General features: G+C 37.5%; 1 long non-coding RNA gene across 1 annotated transcript in view; it reads right to left on the reverse strand.

The window, feature by feature from the left end:
• Positions 1–24,224, reverse strand: part of LOC310906096 — a 179,582-nt gene that overhangs the window by 154,556 nt on the left and 802 nt on the right. The gene's annotated exons all lie outside the window — the stretch shown is intronic.

Raw genomic sequence — 24,224 nt, forward strand, 5'->3', positions numbered from 1 at the left:
TAAACTCTGATCTTGTCCTAACATTTTTTTTAACAGGATAAATATTTTATTCTGAAAACAAAATATCAGTCAATCTCTGTGACCCCTGGATCCAACTCTCTCATCTACTCTTCCAATCCTGCTCCAATGAAAAAAAACTACTCCCAGGAATTATTTGCAAGTTTTAAAAATCATCACCATATGAAGAATAATTTACCCAATTCTCATTGTCTTTCTTCTTTTCTTTGGGAAACACTAGACTATTCCTGCAAATTTTCATCAAATGTCATCCTTATCCATAAAATCTGTCTGATATGAAAGAAGGCAAAAACTCCATTTTAAAGTAAAACTAGAAAAAGTCAGAGAGGAATTTCCTGAGTACTCAGAAAAGATGAGATTAGGCTCTCAGTGGAGAAAGTACTTTTTCATCCTACAAAATCTATACAAGTTACCCGGGATGTACTAACCTTTGAAAATGTCTATTTATTTCAGTCAGTTTTGAGTGCATAAGTGTCTAGCTTAGACTAGAAATAGTTGACTACAGACAGTTATCAAAGTCCCATCCTGAAAATCTTTACGAGATTTTCTGTGAATGTTGACTCCTGTCAAGCTTCCCTTATTCCAACTTTTTTTATTTCCCAATGTTATCAGGTTTTCAAGACGAGGAGTGGTCCATCTCTAGTTCTGTGATAGTCTTATATTTCCCACAGTCAAGTAAGTCAGAGTGGAACTTGCTTATATATGCTTTCAAACTCTTAGGAATAAGTCGCTGTAGACTTATTTATTGTTCTTTTCCAAGAGAAATGGAAGCCCCCAGCATACTGTCCAGGCAAGGTGCAAAGGGGAAAAGAACTTACTTAATGGTCCTCTCCGACAACTAAGCCTGTATTTCTGGAAAATATCCCACGGGTGTAAGTTGCTGCTTTTGAGCTTTAGTTTTCAGTAAGAAAAGGGGGATTTATCTATTTTTCTTATCTTCTTTTTTTTTCCTGAGTGCACAATCATAAGTACCCTTCATCTGTCCAGATTTATGTCATAAGACCCATTGAAAAAAAAGTTGATCTAGTGTGTTAGGCATAAATCACCTTTTATCCTTTTCCTACTCAGAAATTGTTTTCTGTTTGCTTACTTAATTGTTTCAGGAGCTACTTACAGACATGATTTAAAAGCATTGCAAGATTTTGCCTATTTGTTTTGCTTTCCTTACAGTTTGCTTCAAATGACCATTTGTTGTCTTGAGCATTGCTACCAGCACCAATTCCGTTGGTAACTTAGGCTTTCTGATCATGACTGAAAGGAAAAAATTGATTCTTCTCAATTTCTCACTTCTCATGTTGATTGTTTTAAAGGTTTAATTGTGGAGGTATACAGTATGGTCTTTTTCTGCTATGCTTTCTAGTAGAAATCTTCTGTTTACTCATTTTGGAGGAAATAACTGACCTTCTTTTCTTCCTCTACCAACAGGACTGTGAGAGTCTTTGCTTCTTTGCAGGTTTTCCTTTAAGCACTTTGTTTATATTTGGCTTGTCTCTTCCCTAGCACAAGGAACCTCCAACCCTGTGGATGTTTTCACTCACTCTCCCAGTCCTGCTGCCAAATCTGCTGCTGCTGCTCATCTTTAACTGTTTTGAACAGAACATCTCCTGCAGCACATTGATTAAGTACAGGAAGCATTAGTGACCAGCAGCTCAGGGCACTGGGCTGTTATTGACTCTGACAGACCAATTTGTTTCTCCAATGTTCATTATTCTACAAAAGAGGCACATCAGACAAGGCAATTGAAATGTACAATATTGCCACCTGTCTCTTTTCTGCCCTGATTATGTACAGCCAAGATTTCAGTTCCAAAGTACACTAAGACCTCAGAGACATGAATTGTAAAAATTAAGATAATTAGAATTCCAGACTGGCCAAACTTGGAGCAAAGATAATTAATGCTAGAAGTTCCAAATGAGCACACATATGACAAGTAAATAGATGTAAAATTAGGCAAAAGTTTCAATATTTCTTGGAATTATTAGTGTGTGGTCACAGTGACACTTTGTGTTCATTGCTGGGGAATGCACTCTACTGAAAAGCTGCAGTGTGCTGGAGTTAACATCTATTATCTAATACTCATTAACAAGAAGTGACCTAATGCCTGCAGCGAGAAGACTGCAAGGAAATTTTGGTAAGGTCGGGAGCTATTTACGGAGCAGCAGCGACCGGATGTAAAAAGAAAGCCAAGAAGAGAATGACGCAGTTTGAAACATGTACTCACACTAAACCTAAAATATCTATACTGGCACATTGCACTGCTACTTCATTTTTAATGCATGTACTAACATTTTTGTCCTTTGCCATGAAATGGCATGTGACTTTTCCCCACATACACCTTCTGTCCCTGCCTGTCAGCAGACATTTAGTCTGCGTGTCTCCATTCATAAAACATAGGGACCTACTAACAAGACATTCCTGGGAACAAAAAAGATATTAAAACTCCTTAGGAACTGCTCTTGGATGCAGTCAAGAGTCAAAACATAATGCCATTGACAGATTCTGGTGCTAATTCCCAATGTGATCCATCCATATCCTTTTTACTACCTATGTAACAGCACAGAACATACCAGTGTATCAGAAGCTCTCTGTGATTTTATTTAAAACTTGAAAAATTCCCCTGAGAAGTTTTCCTGACTTCCTTTCCCTTCCCTAAAATTTTACACAACAATGATAATTTTTTCTTACACCACCCTTACATAATTATTCTTCCCCACTAGAAATAATGTTTGCTTTCTGCCAGTGGTTCTGATTCTCAACTGCCCTGCCCTGTGCCTCACAGCAGCCAGAAGAGATAGACCTGTCTGCTTAGATAGACTTTCTGCACTGCTCTGGAAATGTGAAGCAGCTGTAAACCCAACAGGGAGCCAATCCCAACAAGCCCAGTCAATTCAAGTTTACAGATGTTTTACATCACCCAAACAGTGCAGTGCAGCCAAGGCAGACCAATGAATCTGGCCCTCCAGATGGGTCTTGGTATTAAAACTGAAAGTTGCAAAATAAATGTATTACTTGGAGTGGGTATTCAATAATATTCAATTGATTTCCATAAGTCTTGCAAGGACCTCCAGGCTTTGACAACAGATTTAGTTTTCTTCCTGATCATTTAAACGCAGATGCTGCTTTTGATGGATGTGTCACATATGGTGAGTCAGGACCCACACATTTCCCTTCACTTTAAAAAACTAAGACAAAAATATACATACCTTTGGTCTTTTTCAAAAGATGGACAGTAATTTACAGAATGCCCCTGAGTGCAGTTAAGACATGTAGGGCAGCATCCTCACCAATCTGAAGGTTATAGCTAAACTTAGCTAGGGTACCCTGGCTTCTAGTACAATGGGATTTTCTTACTACACTCCTAGACACTTTGAGTTGGACCACTTCTGCAAAGCGAATTCTTCTGTAAAAATATCAAAAATACAGTCATAGCCTCCCCCACAGTGTGGAGGAGATTTTCCATGGATGTGGAGCTGGACTATCCTGACAGTGAGTGCCCATTCACCAGAGGTTTCTTTCCTGAAGGTGCAGTGGACTTTCAGACTGCACAACTCAGTGGATACAGGAGTTTTTAAAAATCCATAGCCGAGTGCTTCAATTATTTAACCCAAAATATTTACTAGGTGAGTTTTTATTGAAGAATTCCTGCCCTGGCTATCTACCAAATGGATCTTATTTAGCATTTTTTCAAGACAGATTATTTTTTTTAAATACCTGTAAGCAAAATTTTAACTTGCAAATTTGTTTTACTTTAAAAATATACTGGCATGCCTATGTGTTCTGAAAGGTGTGTGTGTGTTTCTCTGGAAAATCAAAAACACCTTTTAAACATCTGGGAGAAAACAGTCTGTACACTTATTCCATTTCCAAAATTCTCATCAGGTTGTGAGTGAATTTGAAAGAACAAGATAGTATTTTGCATTTTACTACTTCATAGAGATCTATTTATTGTATGAGAGATGCAAAAAGCAGTTGAAATATATTAAATCAACCTGTTTAGTTAGTTAAAAAAAATTATTAACACAATTATTATTCTTGCTTTTCTTCTAAGCTTCAACAGCTCGGTTTGTGCTATCCCCAAAGCCCAGTCATAAATCTCAGAATTCCTGATGATGTGTCTAGATCCCAAATCTTCTGTAAGACTAACTCTCTCCTTTGCAAACAAACAAACAAACAAACAAACAAACAAAATAAAATAGGAACTTCTAATTTGAGGGGGTTAGTTTTTAGGCTAATGGGATTTTTTTAATTTTTTTTTTTTTTTAAGAACCAACTGAGCACTGCTGGTTATGACCTTGGAAGAGCAGAGCAGTGCTCCCTTTGTACCAGCACCGTTTGTCCCTGCTGTGCCTATCTGCCTACAGTGGCAGGAAATTTACAGGTCTCCCTCTGGCCGTTTTAGAGACGGTTGGCCCTGTTTCCTCCTGTGGGATGCAAATAACTCCCATGGATGTCAGTGGGGGCTCTTCCTAACCCACAGCTGGGGGTAAGGGCTGTGATGTCTCTAGGAGGATGCAGTCCCAGATATGGACAGCTGCTCTGTGCCACGGCTGCCTCTGCCCACAGGAGCCAGGGACAATGTACTAGGAAGAGGAAAGGCCACCCTGACTCGCCTGCACCTACATAAATGACAGACAGGCATCTTGAAAATAAATAGGGAGCTGGGGGCAGCAGAAGGAAAGATACAATCTTAGCAAAAGCAGCTTTGGGTCAAAAGAGACACATGACATTATCCAATCATACATGAGGCGGCTGGGATGCTGATTTATCACAGAATGGAATATTTGAAGATAGCCCTTTATGTCTAAGTGGAGAGACTGCCAGCCCCAGCTGCTGCTTTAGAGACTGGCTGCATGCCATTTAACTTTAGTCAATCAAAATCCATAAATGGCAGAAAGAGGTGGAGAAGAGAAAGAAAAGGGTAGTGGGGAAAAAGAGTAAACCCTGGAGGGAGGGAAGCAGAGATCTGTAGGAATATATGCTATACAGAGTGAATGTGAAAAGGCTAATATACCACCCAGAGCCTCTCTAGCCTTGCATTAGGCTTTGTTTAAAATTCTTACCCATGCTATATGCACTCCAAAGCAGTGTGGGCTGGTAATTTTACTGCTGTTGCTCTTAATTTGCTTCAGTTTTTGTTCATGAGCTGAGCAAAAGTAACAGACATAATTTTGATGCTGTTTCAAAAGCATGAAAAGGATTTTTTTATTTGAACTCCACACTCATAATCAGATCTCTGAGGATCTCACACCCCTCATGTCTGTGGATACAAATACTTCTGTAAGAAATTGTGATTTTGAAGAGGTATGGGTGTTTTGAATTCTTAGCAAGGTAATGTGAGGGAGAGGAGAGGAGAGGAGAGGAGAGGAGAGGAGAGGAGAGGAGAGGAGAGGAGAGGAGAGGAGAGGAGAGGAGAGGAGAGGAGAGGAGAGGAGAGGAGAGGAGAGGAGAGGAGAGGAGAGGAGAGGAGAGGAGAGGAGAGGAGAGGAGAGGAGAGGAGAGGAGAGGAGAGGAGAGGAGAGGAGAGGAGAGGAGAGGAGAGGAGAGGAGAGGAGAGGAGAGGAGAGGAGAGGAGAGGAGAGGAGAGGAGAGGAGAGGAGAGGAGAGGAGAGGAGAGGAGAGGAGAGGAGAGGAGAGAAAAATTGGTAAATAGGATTTGCTTTTAATATTTTAAATATGACTGTTTGAACATGCCCTGAAACTGTAAATGTTAGAGTCTGAAAACATAACCTAAAATCAGAAAACATGTAAGCAAAGGAAAAGATGCATAAAGAATGGCTCATTTCAAAACATTAGAGATTATGCTCTCCTCACCTATGTGGTAAGTTTTCAGCTGCCTATTTCTCCTAATATAAGCACTATACTTGTGTACGCATGGAACACATTGTGTTTTCATCAAACCAAACTGACCATAACCACTGCTGAAATGTTCCTTCAGCCATCTAAAGCCCAAAGCAGGCATCATTATCATAAAAAAAAATATCCACCAGGTAAATGCCTCTTCTGCATCTGAAATATGGAAACTTTTCCCACAGGCTCTTCCCATTCACTCACATATGACAGTGTAAGGCAGTGCTATAGACAGCACTCTGCATGATCACATTACTAGACTAGACAATAGAACTTTCCCAGGGATTTTTATTATATCATAGAATTAGTCTAGTTTCTATAATGCTCTCTGTATGTTTCTGTATATGCATTTGTGAGTAGTCTGTACAGAACATAAGGTAAGAGAACAAAGAGTGTGTGAATCAGAACAGAGCAATAAAGTTTTTCTGCCTGTCCTAAAAGTTCTATAACTATGGTTCATATAGGAGAAAATGATCCAGTCACCTCTCTGACATGAGTATGAATTATAACAAGAGCATATATGACTATTTCCCTTTTCACCAGTAGGTAATGAGAGCTTGCTTGCCTCCTCCCCCTGCATTAATAGGTTCCAAAAAAATCCTTAGAGCAACACCATCTGTGGACTGGAGGCAGATGTCAGTGCTGAACTGGTGACCTTGCTAAGTTGCTTAGGCCAACAGGTCAAGTTCTCCTCCCTTTTGCTCATCCTTAGAGCTATTTCTCTACATGAGCGAGTGCAAAACAAGTTAACAAGGGTAATGTGTACCTGCTGGTTGTGAAACAGCATTATAAGCCACATTACAGGAACATTATAATGTTAGGAGAAAGAATAGAAAAAGGAGGATGGACTGGAAATGCCCTGAAAGTCTCTGCTCAATTCGAGTGCATCCCTGTCTGGAGATGCTCTCATTGGTGGGAGAGATGAGAAGTAATGATATACGTGATGTGAAGGCAATTGCCTGGGGTATGACAGCTTGAGGGAGGAAAGAGACAGATTCAGCAACATATCAGTTTATGACTCTTTAAAAGTAATTGCTTTAATCCCTGAACTATAATTTAAAACCTACTGAGTTTTACTGTCTTCTGCTCTAGTTTCCCTTATGGCACTCTTTTAAACTAAACTTATGTGAGTTCCACCAAAGGAGCTGTTGACACAGGAACCCACTGTGCCAATAGCAGAGGTGAGCAATGCTGAGTCATAAGACCAAGTGGTATTTGTGTTGAAAATGATAAACTTCTTTACTTTGGACTACAGCATTTAACCAGTTTATCCTTGGGTGTCTTGCACCAAGGCTTTTCATTATGTCCCCTATTTTGACTTTAACTGAGAAAGTCTTTAACTATTGTTCTGTAATTACTATTTCTGTATGTACTATACTTTTAACATAAACTGTTGTATTATTAATGTAATTCAAAAGAATCTCTGTAGGAAAAAGAGTAGTATGGGAATTTTTTAGTCCACTAATAGTTCCTCAAAAAACACTGTAATATATACCTTAAACTGAAATTTAACAATAAAGTGCAAAATAAAATTTTCAAGAAAGTTTTATATAAAAATGTTGGAGTTGAATTCTGCAGAGACAGCCAGCTCTTCAAAAATCAGCAAATAATCTTCTAAAGACCACAGATAGCACACTCTGTGTGACTTGGACTATAATCTTTTTACTCTATTAATAGGGTACATCAAACCCAGCCAATGATTTTTCAATCCAACTTACTAAACAAATAATAAAAGCATCACCTAACTCATAACACTGCCACATCCTTTAACTTAAAGAGCTCTGTACTTTCTTTAAACTAATGAATGCATTTTTCGTGGGTGCTTATATAGATGTAATTTTTTCTGTACTAGTGTAACCCACAGTCCAAGTACCAGACACAAATTATAGATATTCTCCTGTTTGAAATGGTTTAAAAAAACTCCTGTTAACAATTTATAATTTTCAAATTTAAATAAACTAGTAAAAACCTCACAGTTTACCCTACTTGCTGGTCTGTTCTTGATCTCGGACTGTTCATTTTTTTTTTGTGTGTGATTTCCAGATCCTACAAGATAAGAACTCACAGGGATGTTTATAGGAACAGGCCCTTTACAAAGTGGAGTGGCATCTAGAGGATTAGTGGACTATTTTCAGCTGTCATGAGAGGAGAAAGCTGTGGCTGTCATCCAGAGAAATGGCATTAGGGTTGATACATCACACCTACCTGTGATCATCTAGAAGTTGTGGTTTATGTTGGTTGAAAGAGCAATCACTCTCCTGGAAGGATTGTTCAGCTCAGCCTTGCTTAGTGCTCAGCAAAGCTGGGTTCCCTAGGACACTCCCCTTTGACTACAAAGGGAGACTTTCTGATTACTTTAAACTTCAGACTTGGCTCTAGGAAGTGAGGGGTTGATCTCTGGATCCAGGTTTGGCTTTTAGAAGGCAAGGGATTGTTGCTCAAATACCCAAGTATGGGGTTTTTCACTAAGAATCTTAGAAAGGATGGAGGGAACCTCCCTGTGAAACTTCAGTGAAAACTCACAGTGTGGTTTGTTTCATTAGTTTCTGTATGAGTTTTTAGATTCAAGACAGGTAAGTGAAAGAAAGGAGGGGAAGCAATAAACACAAGTGCTAAGGACAAGTGTGCTGAAGAGGTGTCTGGATACCTCCAGATCTACCTGTGAGGTGTCTCAGACCATGCTCTCTCAAGTAGGTAAAGCAGGTTGCATCTTCTCTCTGGCCCTGCCTGTGGAAAATAGAGCATTAGAAGGAGGAAGAGATTGTAAATCCCATTCTCATTCTGATAAAGAGGTGACATGTCTGAATCATTTACTCAAATGTCTGGATGTCATCCCAGGGCCAATAATGGAAGTGCCTCACAGCCCAAAACTGTGAATGCTTGAAAGGGGAAGACATCCTACCACAAGGAGGAACAGATGGTAATAAACAAGGCTTGTGTCATCCTTCTAGCCTCTTTCTATATCTCACAATGATTTTTAGAGTAACCTAGCAGAAATTGTCTGAATCTTTCTCAGCAAAATGAAATTTCATGGACATGTGCTGCTTATCCTGAGCTGAAACATTTGTGGAGATTGCTCTGTGAGAATGAGGTGTTTAAAAACTTCTTGATTGCATGCTCATTGGCTACAGATTGTGAAATTATGAACATGAACAATTTTAAAAAATTATCCAAATGTAACTTTTAGAAACAGAATTTAATTTTAAAATTTCAAGGCATTTTGTGAAAACTGTTTAGAAAGTTTCAGCTGTATTACAATGCAGAGTGGAAGCAGTCTTCAGAAATTTAAACACTGGCAGTGCTGACAGTTTATTTTCTAACACTTAGAAACAGACACATACTTCAGGTTAAACTCTCATTTCTACACTACAAATTAGTGCTAAGTATCATAAAAGCTTTACAACCTAATTATTGGCACATGGATCCCAGTTTTTCAGAACTGAGTTATTTTGGATTTCTCCTGACTATTTTTATTTTCCTGCTGATCTTTGAACTTGATCCAGCATTCCTTACTCAGGCTAAATTCCCACTGAAGTCAATTCTGCATGAGCAGGATTTGCAAGATCAGACCCTTTGTCACAGAGAGGGTCCATTATTAAATTTTATTTTCTCGCATAAATCAGTGAAGAACTCAGTCAACAAAGCCATGGAATGTCTTCCATAACCCTTTCCTGTCTTAAATTCACCTTGTTCCCTCCTCTTATGGCCTCGTTGGTCTTACATGAGGAGTTAGATGTCCCCCATCCAAAAATGCGAGGTTCTGAGAGAAAATATTCCTTATGATTATGGACATGAGACATTAAAATTCTGGTGTTGTCTTCTTTACAGAGTATGGAAAGGGAAATAGGAAAGAGTACAGTTTAGAGCACTGTTACTGTGGAAAACAGTGAAAAGAGGAAATACAACAGTGAAAATTTAACCCATTCACACCTTCTTCTTCACTGTACATTGGATTTCAGAGTGTAACATGCATATAATCAATTTGGACTTGCTTTGCAGTCATATATTCCCTAGTGGGGCCTAGTATCTTGACCATGAATTTCAAAATAACTACACAAAGTGATGATAAAAAGTAGATTTCTCTACTGGAACTAATGGTGATTCCTTCCGTTGTTTTGCACAGCATATGCTGTTCATAAATAATGTCAGAATTGGGCCAAGTCCCCTTAAGAAAGGTGGTCATTTAATGTAAGTAAATCCACATTAAATATTGAAGATCAGAAAAAAGCTGCCTTTTCAAAGAGGTCACTTTTAAGTGAAGGAAACAACAATGCATGTGTGCGGATGGCCAGTTCCACACTGGGTGACACAGAGTTAATGGCTCATAGAGAGCATATACATGTTTTTTAAAGATGTTTTATTGCTTACAAAAGGAAGTAGTCTAGAGAGACTGGATACATAAACTGGCTCCAGCCAGCTGCGGCTGTCAGGCTAGGAAGGATCCTGTTCAATTAGTGTTGTAAAATAAAATACTTTGTAAAGGAAATAAACACTATGAGAGCTAAGATTCATGCTTTCAAATATACACAAGGTTTGAATTTTTAATTAGGGCTGCTAATTACAGTCATCAGAAAGCAGAACAGAATAGATTTTACCTTACATTTAGCAGACAAGCCTTCAACCCCAGTGTATTTTTCAATTTCATTAATATTTTATGAAAATGGCCCTTGCAGCTTCAGCCTATTCTGTGCCTCCTACAAAACTGCCCCACATTATGGATGCCAATGCCTTTAAGCCATGTGCATTAGTGAGATGACAAAATGCAAAACAGCATCTTGTCAACCATTGCATCAATTGATTCTATTAGATAGTGTAAAAACAGTTGGGTGTGAGTTATAATTTAGCTGACACTAATGATGAAACAAGATACTGGCTGGGAGCAGACATTAGCTATAAGCCAGAAATTAATGCTTCTAATATTTTTGAACAAATTAACCTTAATGAACTGGCCATGTATATACTGTAGTATATACTGATAAGTCAATTAGTAGAGAATAGAGGTTATGTATATATAGATATATAGAAAAAAAATGTATGGTTATAGAGACTTCCAAGCATACAATGATATTAAGAGCAATTCTACAGCAAATTCAACTCTTTTTTTACATTTAGATACATTCTAACTCTAATGTGCAAATGTCCAGTCTTGGCCATTTCAGTGAAATTTTGTATGCAAACAAGTACAAAATTCAGTATGTCATCATACTGATAGATCAGACAGACACAGTATTGATGTGTTCACAGAAACATCTTAATTTCACTGTTATTTTACCATTACAAACTGTGGGAGCTGGTGGTCCAATTTCTAACTGCTTTCATAATGTACTAACCAATATTTACAGTCTATTTCCTTTTTATTCATTACCATTGTGAGCAACCTGTGATAGAGATTCTTAGATGTCCTATATCCAGTCCATGTCTAAAAGGATGCAGTAGCATTTAAAAACAATACAGCTAATATGAGACCCTAAATTCTAGGAATTCCATTTACAGGCAACCTAGAAAACAGAAGTGGTTAATTTATAAGGAAGCACAGAACAAAGGTAAGGCACTTGCCAACAATAGTTTGTTGGTTTAACTTTGACTTGCTTTCCTGGGAAAAAAGAAAACAGAATTTTCAATGTGAACTGTCAGCCCCACTTATGACAGGGCTTCACTAGTTAGGAATTCAGAGTTCCTCCTCCATTGGCAGAATGATGTAAAGAAAACCACCAAACAAAATTCTTTCAAGTTTCAACTACAACTCTACTTAAATAATTTACTTTTTAGTTTTACTCAGACTATTCTTTTTAAACTCAGTTGACATTTTCGTTGACAAGCACATTTTATTGCACAAGATCAGTAGTAGAATTGGCAGTGAAAAAGAGAGAGAGGGAAAAAAAGCTGGCTCTACTCAATGAGAGAACTACTATCTTGCCTTTGGGAAAAACAGTGCTGGCAGTGACCCTTTCTGAAGCCAGTGGTAAACCAGTCACTCTAACTAAAATATTTGGTAACTTTGAATGTTTCCTTCTTCTACAATAAGTGAACCAGAGGCTGTTTAGCTAATACATTTAAATCAAGCCAACAATTAAAAAATAATAGTTGAGTGTGAGCATAAAGCATTAAATTAATCCATTAGAAAGTAAAAAGGAAAATTATTAAATCATTGAAAATGTAAATATGAAATCCTTCCCTTCTGAATTACTGAACTGTTGTTAAAACTAGCGGAGAGAACAAAAACAAATAACTTTGAGGGGAAAAAAAAAAGTGAAAATAATATCTCAAGGATAGGTTTTTATTTCCAATATTTCTGTCTCTCATATATCAAATGCATAATGCTGCATAGTGATCAAAGAGAAGGCAGACTAAACAAAAGGTATTTTCAAGAAATTCATAGATATTTGCATTACACACTGAATGAGTGACCAGTGCTTCCAAATTGCCTTATAGAGGACACAGAAAGAGCTACAATAACATCCCAACCAATGTTCCAGTCAAAGATATCTGTTCCAACAAAGCCACACATCAAAACTGCTCTAGGAGCATGGAAGCTCTAGGCTACTAGCCACACTACACATTTAGGAAAGTGTCTTAGAGAGCTGTGTGTAACACTAAATCAGGAACAGGGGTGGACATATTTTGTGCCTTGTGCCCAGCTACTTAAATGAAGGCAAATCAATCTGCTTGCTAACCCAGTTTAATCAGAAATTGTTCTAGGTTTAATCCCAGAGTTGCAAGGCTAATTCAGGACCCAATTCCAAATGCTTATGTCATTGATGTGCTAGGAAAAGGTCACTTTGGTTTGATTTTTGACCAGGTGGAGGTCTTGGGTCTTAAGCCAGACAATTCTCACTGTTCTGCCCTATTTTTCCTATTTCTCCTCTGTTGGTAAACACCACCATCACCACCACCGCTTCACTGAAGGTGTTGTGTTTTGAGGTCATTTTTCAAGCTGGTCTCTGGAAAGAGCTGATGAATTCCTCAGAAGAGACTGACATCTGTAGGGAATGTCCATTGCTTAAATCAGGGGGATTTTCACAAAGGAGTTCTTGACATAGCTAGCATAAAAATAGCAAACAAGGTAAAATACATTTTGCCTAGGGAACTCATTTCTGAAAGTTATGTGAGTAATTAGGTGCAATGAATGTACAGTTCTCACTGTGGATTTTCTTAGATGCTTCCAACATATCTTCCACTACAACATAGTTGTTGTTACACCTATACTGGGAAATATAAGAGCAATGAAGCACAGCTTCAAGCACTGGCCTGTCTGTTTAACCATTAACACTCAGCCTGTGTTGATTAAAGCTCTGCTGAATTATGTCTGGGTATTGCTCAAGAAACAGAAAACATTATAGGTCTTTCCCTAAAGGAGATGTGAAGATGGCCTCCCTGTTTGGTTGGAAAGTTTAAATAGGTAGATGCAAGTCTTGTCATGACGCTTGGCCTCAGACAGAAGGAACAATGCATGACCTGTGTTATTTAACAGCATAGGTGCTAAAATTATTTAGCCTCTATAGCAATTTCTGATACATTCTGCTAATGACTATTGCACTGCACATATCTGGGGGAGTTACACATGGGTTAGAAGCACAAAGGTGTGCTCAGTATGAACTTGAGATGGAACAAAAGTATAAAAATGTAGAGTTGTGGAAACCTAGCTTCCTTGCAGCCTTTTAGGAGGAACCTAAAGCTGTCTCAAAACTTTGCCCAACATATTTTGCCGTTCCTGAAATTTCCCCCTTTAAAGTTTCCGTAGAACTTACAGATGCCCAATACACTTCATAGGACAGAGAGGAAAATATTGTCCAAAAGAGACCTCCATTTAATTTTCTAATATCAACCAAGCCTATGCATGTGTTCTAAAAATTCACAGAACTCTTTAGGTTGATTGGATGAAGAAGGCCATGTGCAGATGGTTTAACTTTCCATTTTCTGTGGTCCAAGCTCTCCAGTTTCTAGTGGTCATTTCAAAGATCTTACAGAGAAAAAACTTCTGATGAAGTAAAAGCAAGGATTTTCTAAGGAAAACATCAAGCTTTCTGGGCATCATGATTTTGCACCTTGCTATCAGCAATTTCTTTTTTATGTGCACCTTGATGAGAGAAGAACTGCAGTAAAAAAAAAACCAAAAAACCAGAACCTTGAAAGATACTTCCATGAGAATGGCCCATATGGGGACCAAACCCACAAACTTGGTGTTATTAGCACTACACTCTAACCAAAATTAAACTCCTCTTTAGAGCAATTTGAACTGTGCATCACATTTCTGCCAGCCTGCCATTCAGACATGTTTTTACTTCAAAACTCAGCTAGGAACAAAGCATTCTGCAGTCCAGCTGTGAACATCTTGATACCTAAGAAGCTGGACGGAGTTAAAGGAATAAAGTAAGTATTTATTGAAAGGCCTTCAAAGGATACACCTTGGGCAGTACAAGAGGCTGGCCAAGGCTACACCCAAGATGGACCCAAGATAGACTCAAGATGGACAATCAGTCACAAGTTTTCACACTTTTATAAGTTTTGGTCCATTTATATATTGGGGATAGTTGTCCAATTAAAGCTTCAGGTTATGAAGTCCCATCCTTTCAGTTTGCTCTCTTCAATTTGCCATTGTTTATACTTTTTTTGGGCCTGAAGTTGCAATGGTGTCCTTGGTTCTCAGGCTGGAAAAGAATTGTTTGATCTAACTAAACTGTGAAGAGAACTTACTAACACCTTATGTGAAGTTCAGAGTCACACACTAAGGCAGTACAGAATCTGAAAAATATGAAAGCTAAAATTTAAGGCATCACCTCAGCTGCAAAGATTCATAGACCGCAGGAGATGAACAAGTTCCTACTGGATTAAACATGTCAGCATCAATCCAGCTTCTTCCAGTGGTCTGAAAATGAAGTGAGGACTCTAACCCTTCATAGCCATCTTCCACAGAATATAGGGATATTTCTGGGTGGAAGCTCAACACATCATGTGGACAGAGAAGGGATGCTATGGTGCCAGCAGAGCACAGCACTTGTGGAATTATCCTGTCTCAGTTTAGTTGATTAGGATTTTACTATGTGAGAAGTCAGAAAAAAAAAAATTCTGATATTTTAGCAAGGTTCAATCCTACAAAGTTTTTTAACTTCATTAAGACCTGCATAAAAATCTATAACTCTCATGGCTGGTCTTGAGTTCTTCAGAACAAGGTGAAGCCCCTGGCCACTCCTATGACAAAGCATGGAACAAAAAAATAAATCTTTCCTGACCACTAACAATCAGTCACTGTTGCTAGTGCAATCTGAACAGAGCACTTATGCTGGTATTCTTCCTTCTGTGAATCCCCAAACTACCCCAAACTTATCATGGAATCCATGAAGTTTGATGGAAGAATTTTGATTGCCACATCACGTCAGGTCACAGCCTGACAGCAATTGTTCCCATGTGGAAGGCAACATCTCTATTTGATTCTCTAGAACATGCCTACATAGATCATTCAAGGTAACACTTGTCAGCCTTAGGAGATCCTTGGTGCTTGAAACTCTCCCTGGTGTCAATGGGTGCTGAAGTCACTCAGCTAACAGCTTGATTCCTCTGGGAGGACATTTGGCTGAAATTCCTTTCTAATGCTCTTATAAAAATAGATATGTGCTTCTTCAACTCCTAAATCTTTGTTCAGTAAGCCCCTATCTTCAGCTTATGCCCTTATCCCTTGTTTGCTATCTCTTAAATAAACACAAAAAATAAATACAAACACCAAATTTACCAGAAGAATGCATTCTTATATAACTGAGAAAGGGTGTATGCCATATATAGGTAATTTTAGCTCTCTTTGGGAATGATTGTGGAATTTTACCACAGATTGTGCTGGGTTTGTCACACACTCATTGTTAGGTAGATGTGTGAAATCCTGGCAAAAATGAAGGCTCTCTGCAAGCCAAGGCTAAGCCCTGTGTTTGGGGTGTAGTCCCTTGAGTCCATATGTCACTCCTGTCCATTTCTGACCTGGTGACAGCATAAGAAATTCACAAAGACCCCATGCCTTGGTGAGATTCAGTCCATCTACGACTTCATTAATGCATGTGATGAGAGTACACACTACATTAAGACCTGTTTATGTGCATCCCAGACCTACTGAACCTATTTAATTTTGCTCTCCCAGGAATGTGTTCTGGGTCAAACATGCACTTTCACCTGCTAGACACAAATTAGAGCACTGAGAAGATGTACCTATCCAGAGAGAAGACTTGGGGGGGTGGTGTCCCCAGGCTCCAAACTTAAAATATGGCAGGAAGCAGATGGGATTTTGCAGAAACACACACAAGCTTGAAGTGAGAGAAGCAAAAATAAGATTAGGAAAAGGCAGAAAACTGCTAAAATATCTCCAGATCTCTATGCTGCAAAAGTTAGGGATGACTAGGCTGGGGATTTCCCTATTATCAGGCTCCACCCTGACAAGTCAGTGGGTAGGTGCAGGTGTCTTGCTCACTTATTTCCTAGTGGATTAAGAAATAATTACAGCCATAGTAATGCTAACCCTTTCTTGAACATTTCTCTATGTTTTGCTTTGTATCTTTCCACCAAACCATGCCACAGAATGCAGCATTTCAGTGCCATTCTTATTTTTAAACATTTCAGAATCTACATTGGGATAATATCTTGCTGAGGGCAATGTGTGGAGAAAGAAAGGCAAAGAGGAGGGAAAAGAGGGACTTTCTGTACTTATCTAGTTGGTGACACAACTTGGGCAAGGACCAGAGGTTCAGGCTCTGGGTTTCACTTAGGAGGCAATAGGAATTGAAATGGATAAAGACCTCAGGAGTTCATTGTGTAGTTGGCTATGTCTAAAACTGATTTTATTGCCCTGTTTTTTGCTTAGACAAAACTTTTATCAGCTTTTCTTGGAGTTTTTTCTGTGCAAAGGACTGCTACAGCATACTGCATAGGCTCTGATTGAAGGAACCCATATCTGACTGAAAAATGTGTATTTCTTTCCTGCTTTATATAAGAATTAAGGATGTAAGAGTCCAGCTCAGGGGCCAAAAGTTCTTGCATAGCCAAAGAAAAAAAAGCTGTGGTCCTAACATAGCAAACTCCCATTAACCTCAGCCAGAATTTTGCCTAGGATCTGAATAGAGGCTAGGAAAACTGCAGGCTTTAGCTGTGTGAACAAGGGGGTAAGATCACTGTTTTCGTGTCGGCATGACTGAGTTGTGCTTGTGCAGCACGTTTCATCATATGCATGCAGAAACACTGACCTCTCAGACCTATGAAACTTGCATCCTAGTAAACATTTAGCTCACAAAGGAGGAAAACGTTAGCCAAGAAATTCATTTAGGGAAAAAAAATCCAATAAAAATAAAGAAAAAAAACCCCAAAGAATGTTGTATTTTTTCATAAAATCACTAGAAGAATCATTTTATGGTGTTTCTCATGTAATTACTGCCAGACCTGTTTAGCAAATGTGAAATACTCATTAGCAATTACTTAACTATACATATATTAAAGCTTAATTAGTAAATAAATTAGGCATATAATTAATTGCTTTAATCAGTAGGCTTTTAATATTGTAATTATCACTTGATACATTAAGGGCATGTTAAGAATACTTTTCTCCAAAAAATACATTGTTAATTAATCATTAAAACTTATCTTACTACATGCTCATTAATGATTTATTACAAATGCTGGGCCAAATTCTTCTCTCAATTACAGAAGAGCTAACTCTGTTGAAACCAATAGAGCTTCACTTGCATAAATTAAAGGAGAATTTGGTCCTGCTAATTAAAGTGTTTGTCAGAGCATATCACCATAGATGGAAATCTGTAGAGCCTTGCTCATTTTAACCCAAGAGGTGCAAACTGGCTTTCTTTTAGGCTCCTTTGCTATGGCCAAGCATTTTCCTTCTGTAGCCTGAGCTCAGAGGCAACAAGCTGGGGTTCATTTCTAGCCCTGCCATTATTTCTGAATTCCAGATCAGTGTGTGCACAAGAGAGTTGCCCAGACGCTCTTTAAAGAGACAACTGATTGCTTCTAGGGATAAGCTCACCTTTTCTTTCCCCCCAACACCTGAAAAGAGCCTAAAGAATCAGGCTCCAAGGGTGTTAATTTGAAAGGTGACTATAAGACTCAGAGGTCAAAGGACAGTTAATGAAAACCAAACACGAACTCTAGGTACAGTTTTCTTATCCAGGATATGGTTTTTCTATCTCAAATTTTTAGTCTCTTCAGGAAGGGATTTTTTTTACTTGGAATTTGGTAAAACTAAGGGATCTATCATAATGGGCCAAATGGCCTTAGTTGAGCTTTCTTGAGGCAGCAAGAGTAATAATATTGTTTGCAAAAGGTCTTCATACATAAACAGTCATATTATGAATTGTTGCAGACAAGGCAGGATGAGGAGGGGGAAGGAGCAATTTTTGAGCAAGGGATATCTATTCATAGATATAGAGCACAGATGCTGAAGCCTTTGAAATGTCAATGTGAAGCCTTCTATGGGTTTCCCTTCACAGTCCCAGTGGGACTCTCCCAGGCAGAGCCTATTTGCACGAATGCAAAATCTTGGTTGCATAAATGTAAATGTAGAGTAAATTAAGAAATTGAGATTTAATGACAATGGGCTTATGGGCTTTGGAATGTGAATGTGCATATGCAGTTTACTATTTGCACATGCACTTATCTCCACCAAGGTCTCAAATCCTGATGAAAGCAACCATTTTTCTGCTTTGGTGAAAGCAATACCTGTTTTAAGTAGGTGAAACTTAAACAGTATTTAGTACTTGCTTGGAGGTACTTTATGAGACCAGCCCAAAGTTTGTGTTAAAAACCTGATATTCTGAACTTATTGCTAGGTTTTGGAAGGGCTCCACATACAGCTTTCAGAACACACTAAAATCTTCATCTCTTTACTAAGATAACAAAGAAATAAACACACTAAAGCATACATCCACATATTCAATCTCAGTCTTTAAGTAACTGTTCCAGATAGAAGAACTGAAAGAAAATATTTAATTTTAAATGGTTTAGGATTAAGCAGATCTTTCTTCACAATAATTTACAGCAGAGTGTTTCAGTGCTTTAGCACACTACAATGTTATTCAGGACTGCAGGGTGAATAAAAAAATCCCTACCTTAGAATTATCTGTGAGTTTTGAAACAATGATCAGTCCTAAGAAAAAAGGTTTTTCCTCTAGTCCCTTCTGCAGTGAGGGAAAGAAAAGTGACTTGGATAAAAAACAGATTGTGGAGGCAACCTTCAGCAGTCAGGTTACATTGGACCAATCTGCAACAGCAACAGCAACTAGTCTTGTAGAGTCACTCTATAACTCTAAATATTTGTGTTTTGTGGTGAACATTTCCCAAGTGGAAAAGAAAATTACCACAGTGAATCTTGCTTACATACCCTTCCCTAAGCTTAGAGGCCAGATCTAAACAAAGTTTAGACATCTGTCAAGGGAATTCTAGGGCAGGATGTACTTACAGGGCTTTTGTCAATGGAAGTTGTGTTATCCAAGGGACGAAAAGGAGGCTTCTCACTTTTGAGGTCCTCTCCATAGGTGTTAGTGACTTGAGCTCAGATGACAAAATGGTTAAAGCTACCCAGATCCCCACCCATAATGGGGAAGTGTCAAAGTCAGAAAAGAAACTCTCTTGGGTCTCATTGCATCAGTCCTTTAAACAAGAACCAAAGATAAGTGCGTGATGAAAATAAGTTTATAAACAATTACGGTGCAAATTTAAGATTAAAAAAATATGAGATCCTTGTTCTTAAAGAATAGCATTTTTTGTATGTCCAATGAATTATTCCTTTGACCACTTCTTTACAAAATAATCATGCTTTTTCCTATCCTGCAGGGACCATTCTCATTCTTACGTTAGGCGTGTAAACAGTGGCAACTTGGCAAAACATATGTAGAGAGAAACGGTTCACTTATCTTCAAATTTACTTTAAATGATATTTGCTTCTGACTGAAGCGAAAGATTTTTTTAAGGCTTTTTTATTTTTAAGAAAAAAGAATGGAAATACACAATATTCGACACAGTAAACAAGACAATATAGGCACAAGTCTTTTGGTACAACAAGCTACGTGCTCCTGTGCTTGACCATTATTATGCAAGAGGATTCTAATGACATTGTGACAACACTCCTGTAACAAATTCAACTTTATTGTTCTAATAGTATTTTTTCATACTGATTATGAGTCTGAACATAGACATTATTCACTGTAGAAATCAGTCTTAACAGCAAAATAAATATGATAGAAACATGCTGGCAATCTCCTTAAAATAAACAAATAAGCAGTATTGGCTTATGTCTTGACAGACAAAGGTGGTAATTGTTTTCCTGTTATAAATACATTTTTTAAAATAAATTTAACTAAATGTCAGGGGGAAAAGCTACCCTGGTTTAAATGAATTTAGCTAAACTGATTTTTATTCTCAATATAAACCTACGCTGGATTCATACATATTCAAATGCGTATGTATGTATTTATTACTTCAACTTAAAGCAGTAAATTATTAGTGACCAAAATCAAAGTAAGCAAGAGTTAAATCAGTGTAAAGCGTTCCTGATTTGGGATGTGCCTCAATTAAATTTTATGATGGAAAGTAAATTCAATTAAGCAAATGCAGCTTTTTTTTTTCATTGCTCAAAAAGTCTATCGAGATACTTAAGTAAATCAATATTTTCTGAATTATTATTATATATTAGATATTATAATTTGCAGAAAAAACCAGCCATGTAGAGTGCCATGCACTGTTGGGAGGGTTTAATGATTCTGCTTTGCATAGAGAAAAGCAATATACTGTAACAGTGTGCTTGGTTTCTTTTTTTTTTCCTGATTATTCCAGCAAAGCTGAGGTAAGGATTCTAGCTGCTGTGGTTATGAAATTCCCTCTGTGTTTGTGTAGTACAAATACAATTGAGCAAATCCCAGCTTGCAGACTTCAGCCATTTTGTTGTCACTGTCTACAGCCCGGTCTTTCTCACTTGGGCACCTGACTTACATCTGCATTTAAGAGCCTCTTGAAGCAGGCTTCCCAAAGGAAGCACCGAAACTTTTTTCGCAAGCACTAGAGACTTAAAGAGCCTTAGAGAGCCTCCAGTCTTCCTAACTTGTGTACCTAAACTCAGCCAGATGGGACTGCTCAGTAGGCTTTCAAAGGCACGGCACTCTCTCCTGGAGCTGTTTCTGGGATTTGAGCACTTACTTCAGAGTGCCTGCTGCTCTGCCTGGCTAACACTGGGGTACAAGTCAGGTATCTGGGGTAGGAGAGGGTGACAAAGGGCAGCTCCCAGCAATGCCTGCTGCAGCTCTCACGCTTTGTCTTCAAGCTGCCTCTTGAAGAGTTTACTTTTGTTCTTCACCCTGACATTACTTAATCAAAAAGACTTGTCCTAGAGTAAAGGTATGTGTTTTTTCCTGGCTCAGATGGAAATACTACCAAAAAACAAGGATCCCGGGTGGACCTTAGTTTATCTCAGATGTGCTACAAGGGCTTTAAAGTTTTCAAAGAGCACTGGGGGGAAATTTCAGGGTCCGATTCAGGTCATGGTTTGAAGTAAAATAGATTTTTGTTAATAATTGCTACATCTATATATTTGTGGATGTTACCAGTGAAGGCAATAAGAAAAACAACTATAAACTTATAAAAAGAAGCATTTTATTTCTGCCCTTGCCAACACATGTACTGGAAAGGAACTATATTGGTTCTTTTTTAGCTAGTAATGTCTAATGCAGGAAGACAGGAATAAGCAGAGTAGAAAGCACCTGTCAGCTCTATTTCCCACTCTCCTTGATTAGCATGAAACATTAATAGGGCTCTCAGAAATTCTGGTCTGAAATGGGCTTTGCTTGAAAACGTGTCTGCCTTTACTGCACAAAAGCTGCTGTCATTAAAAAAGGGCAGATAACTAAAGAAGACTCTTTCTTGAAATTTATACCATTTTTTCATACAATGACAAATTATTTTAATAATAGGAATCGCACACTCTGCCATTTGTATAATGTTTCCCATAAAATTCTCCCATTAAATTTGCTCCTCTACTTGACTCATATCTTTTTAAAAAAATGACACACACAAAATGATACATCACGCATTCTTACAAAGAATTGGAAGTGAACATACTGTAATGGGTTAACATACGTTTTAATAAAATTTTCATTGTTGCACATTTCAGTTTTCGGTACTGAGAGCCAGGGCTGTACCAGTAACCCCAGGCAATGCCTAAGGATAAAACAAATCATATGGTAGTGAACTATTTTCACCTATTTATCCTTCTACTGAAAATATATTCATAAATACAAAATGAAGCTAAGATACGTAGTCAGTAACATTACACATAACAAAGATATTCACTAGTATTTGTATCCTATCATATTTTAAAAATATACCTTCTGCATTTCTAAAATACTTCAGCATCTGTTTTTATTCCTTACATATCTTGTAAGGCACCAAACCATTTTAATTTTTGTCTCCCCAAAGTGGGCAATAACAAATATTTCAATCCATAGAGTCAAATTGAATCCTTTTGCACAACCTATTATTGCACTGAGAGTCAAAAATGTATCCAGGTCTATTTTTCTAGCAAGTGGAGTTTTCTGAAGAAGAAACTTTTGATTTGTGGCATATGTAGGTTTATTTGCGTGTAGACAATCTGCCTTAAAAGATCTGTGTCATCAAAAATGTTCCTGTACACATCAGCATATTAACTGCTTGCTAGATGGGGTTATCTCAGAGAAAAAAAATACTGAAATGAAAAAATATTTGCCCTGAATGTTCATTTTACTATATAGGCACTGTACAACTTAAAACCAATATGTTTTGTTTCTTCATTACTGTATAAGAATTCTGGAATAATATTTACATTTTATTGCCACAAATTAAAATGATGAGGCGACAATAAATAAAGCTAATTCAAGTTGCACCTAATTTTTGTATTTATCTTGTTGCCTAGGATCAGATATTTAAAGGTGAAATCAAAAACACAGATGTTGTAAATAAAAACCAAACTGATGTAATTAGTCTTTATTTGATAATGCACATATTAAGGTTTCAAATTTTAGAATACCGAGATCTTCTTTTCCCCTTGTTGTCTCCCCCCTCTTCCCAAGTCTGATTTCACAGAAAAGATGTTTCAGCTTGTTTCCTAATATGTTACTAAAGACCATGTGTCTTCTATAAGAATGATGTTATACAAAATAAAATGCAAGTATATTTATTCAACAAAGCATCATAAGAAAGAAAAACAAAGTGAGTTTACAGACAACTTATAAGTCTTAAAATATTTGCTTCTAATAGCAAGAAACCTTTCTGATTATACATATCACAGGGAAATATATTATGAATAAAACGTTGAGTTCTTATAATTTCACACTGATTGATTTTTTCCTTTATGTATTAAGAATTATGCATAAAGGATTTTCTATTTATTTTTCCCTGATTTTATTTTATAGATGCATAACTTCTCACAGAAAGCAGAGATGAGGATAAAATTATTTAGGTATTTTATCACTCTGCTTACATATGAACAATGCTGATGAAGAAGTTGCTGTTCTTCATAGGCTCAGCCAGCATTACTAGAATTTACATTTCTACATTTTTTGATGTATCCCGATAGTCTCACCCAGAAAGAGAGAAGATGAGTTGAAGAGAATTCTAAAAAAATTTACATGAAACAGTCAGTAACACAGGAAAAATGGCAAAGGAGAATTCTGATGTGTGTGCATGCGTTGCTTGCTTTCTCTCTCTCTCTTTTTTCTTTCTACTTCATGCAAATCTTTCCTAATCTAATACCAAACAATAAGTCTATAAGAAACGAAATTCAGCTCCAAAACTGCTACTATATAGCAACAGAATACAAGGTATAATGCAGATTGCTAACTACGGTGCATTTTCTAGTAAAAAATGCTTTGCAGTCTGCCGGCTTGTCAATCTTTAATAGAAACTCATCAATTATTTGTGGGCAGGAGATTGAAGCGGCTAATAGCTCAAATATATTCCTCTATTTCATTGCATCAGTAGCTCTAAATTAATGCCTGTATTTTCCCCCACTAAAATAAGTTAAAATAAATAAATAAATGAAGATGTAAAAATGTATATGCATCATTTGAATAAACATTTAAGCACCACATCACTGGGTAATACCTCTGAAATAGAAACACGAGCCACAGAGCTTTTAATGTTGAATAAAAATTCATTAGAATGCAGAACAAAATATAATTTACTTGTAGTCTGACTAATCTATTTTAAAATATTTTTCCAATAGCAAAATTACCAATAGATTTGCCAAATATATCAAAGCACTGAAATGTTTTCTCTTAAAAAGAACACCCTACCTACTCTGGCTTTTCACTTGAGTGACATCATGCCTTGAACCTGAACTATGTATATAT

Source organism: Zosterops lateralis, assembly GCF_965231275.1.
Source record: "Zosterops lateralis genome assembly, chromosome: 2".
Taxonomy (NCBI): domain Eukaryota; kingdom Metazoa; phylum Chordata; class Aves; order Passeriformes; family Zosteropidae; genus Zosterops; species Zosterops lateralis.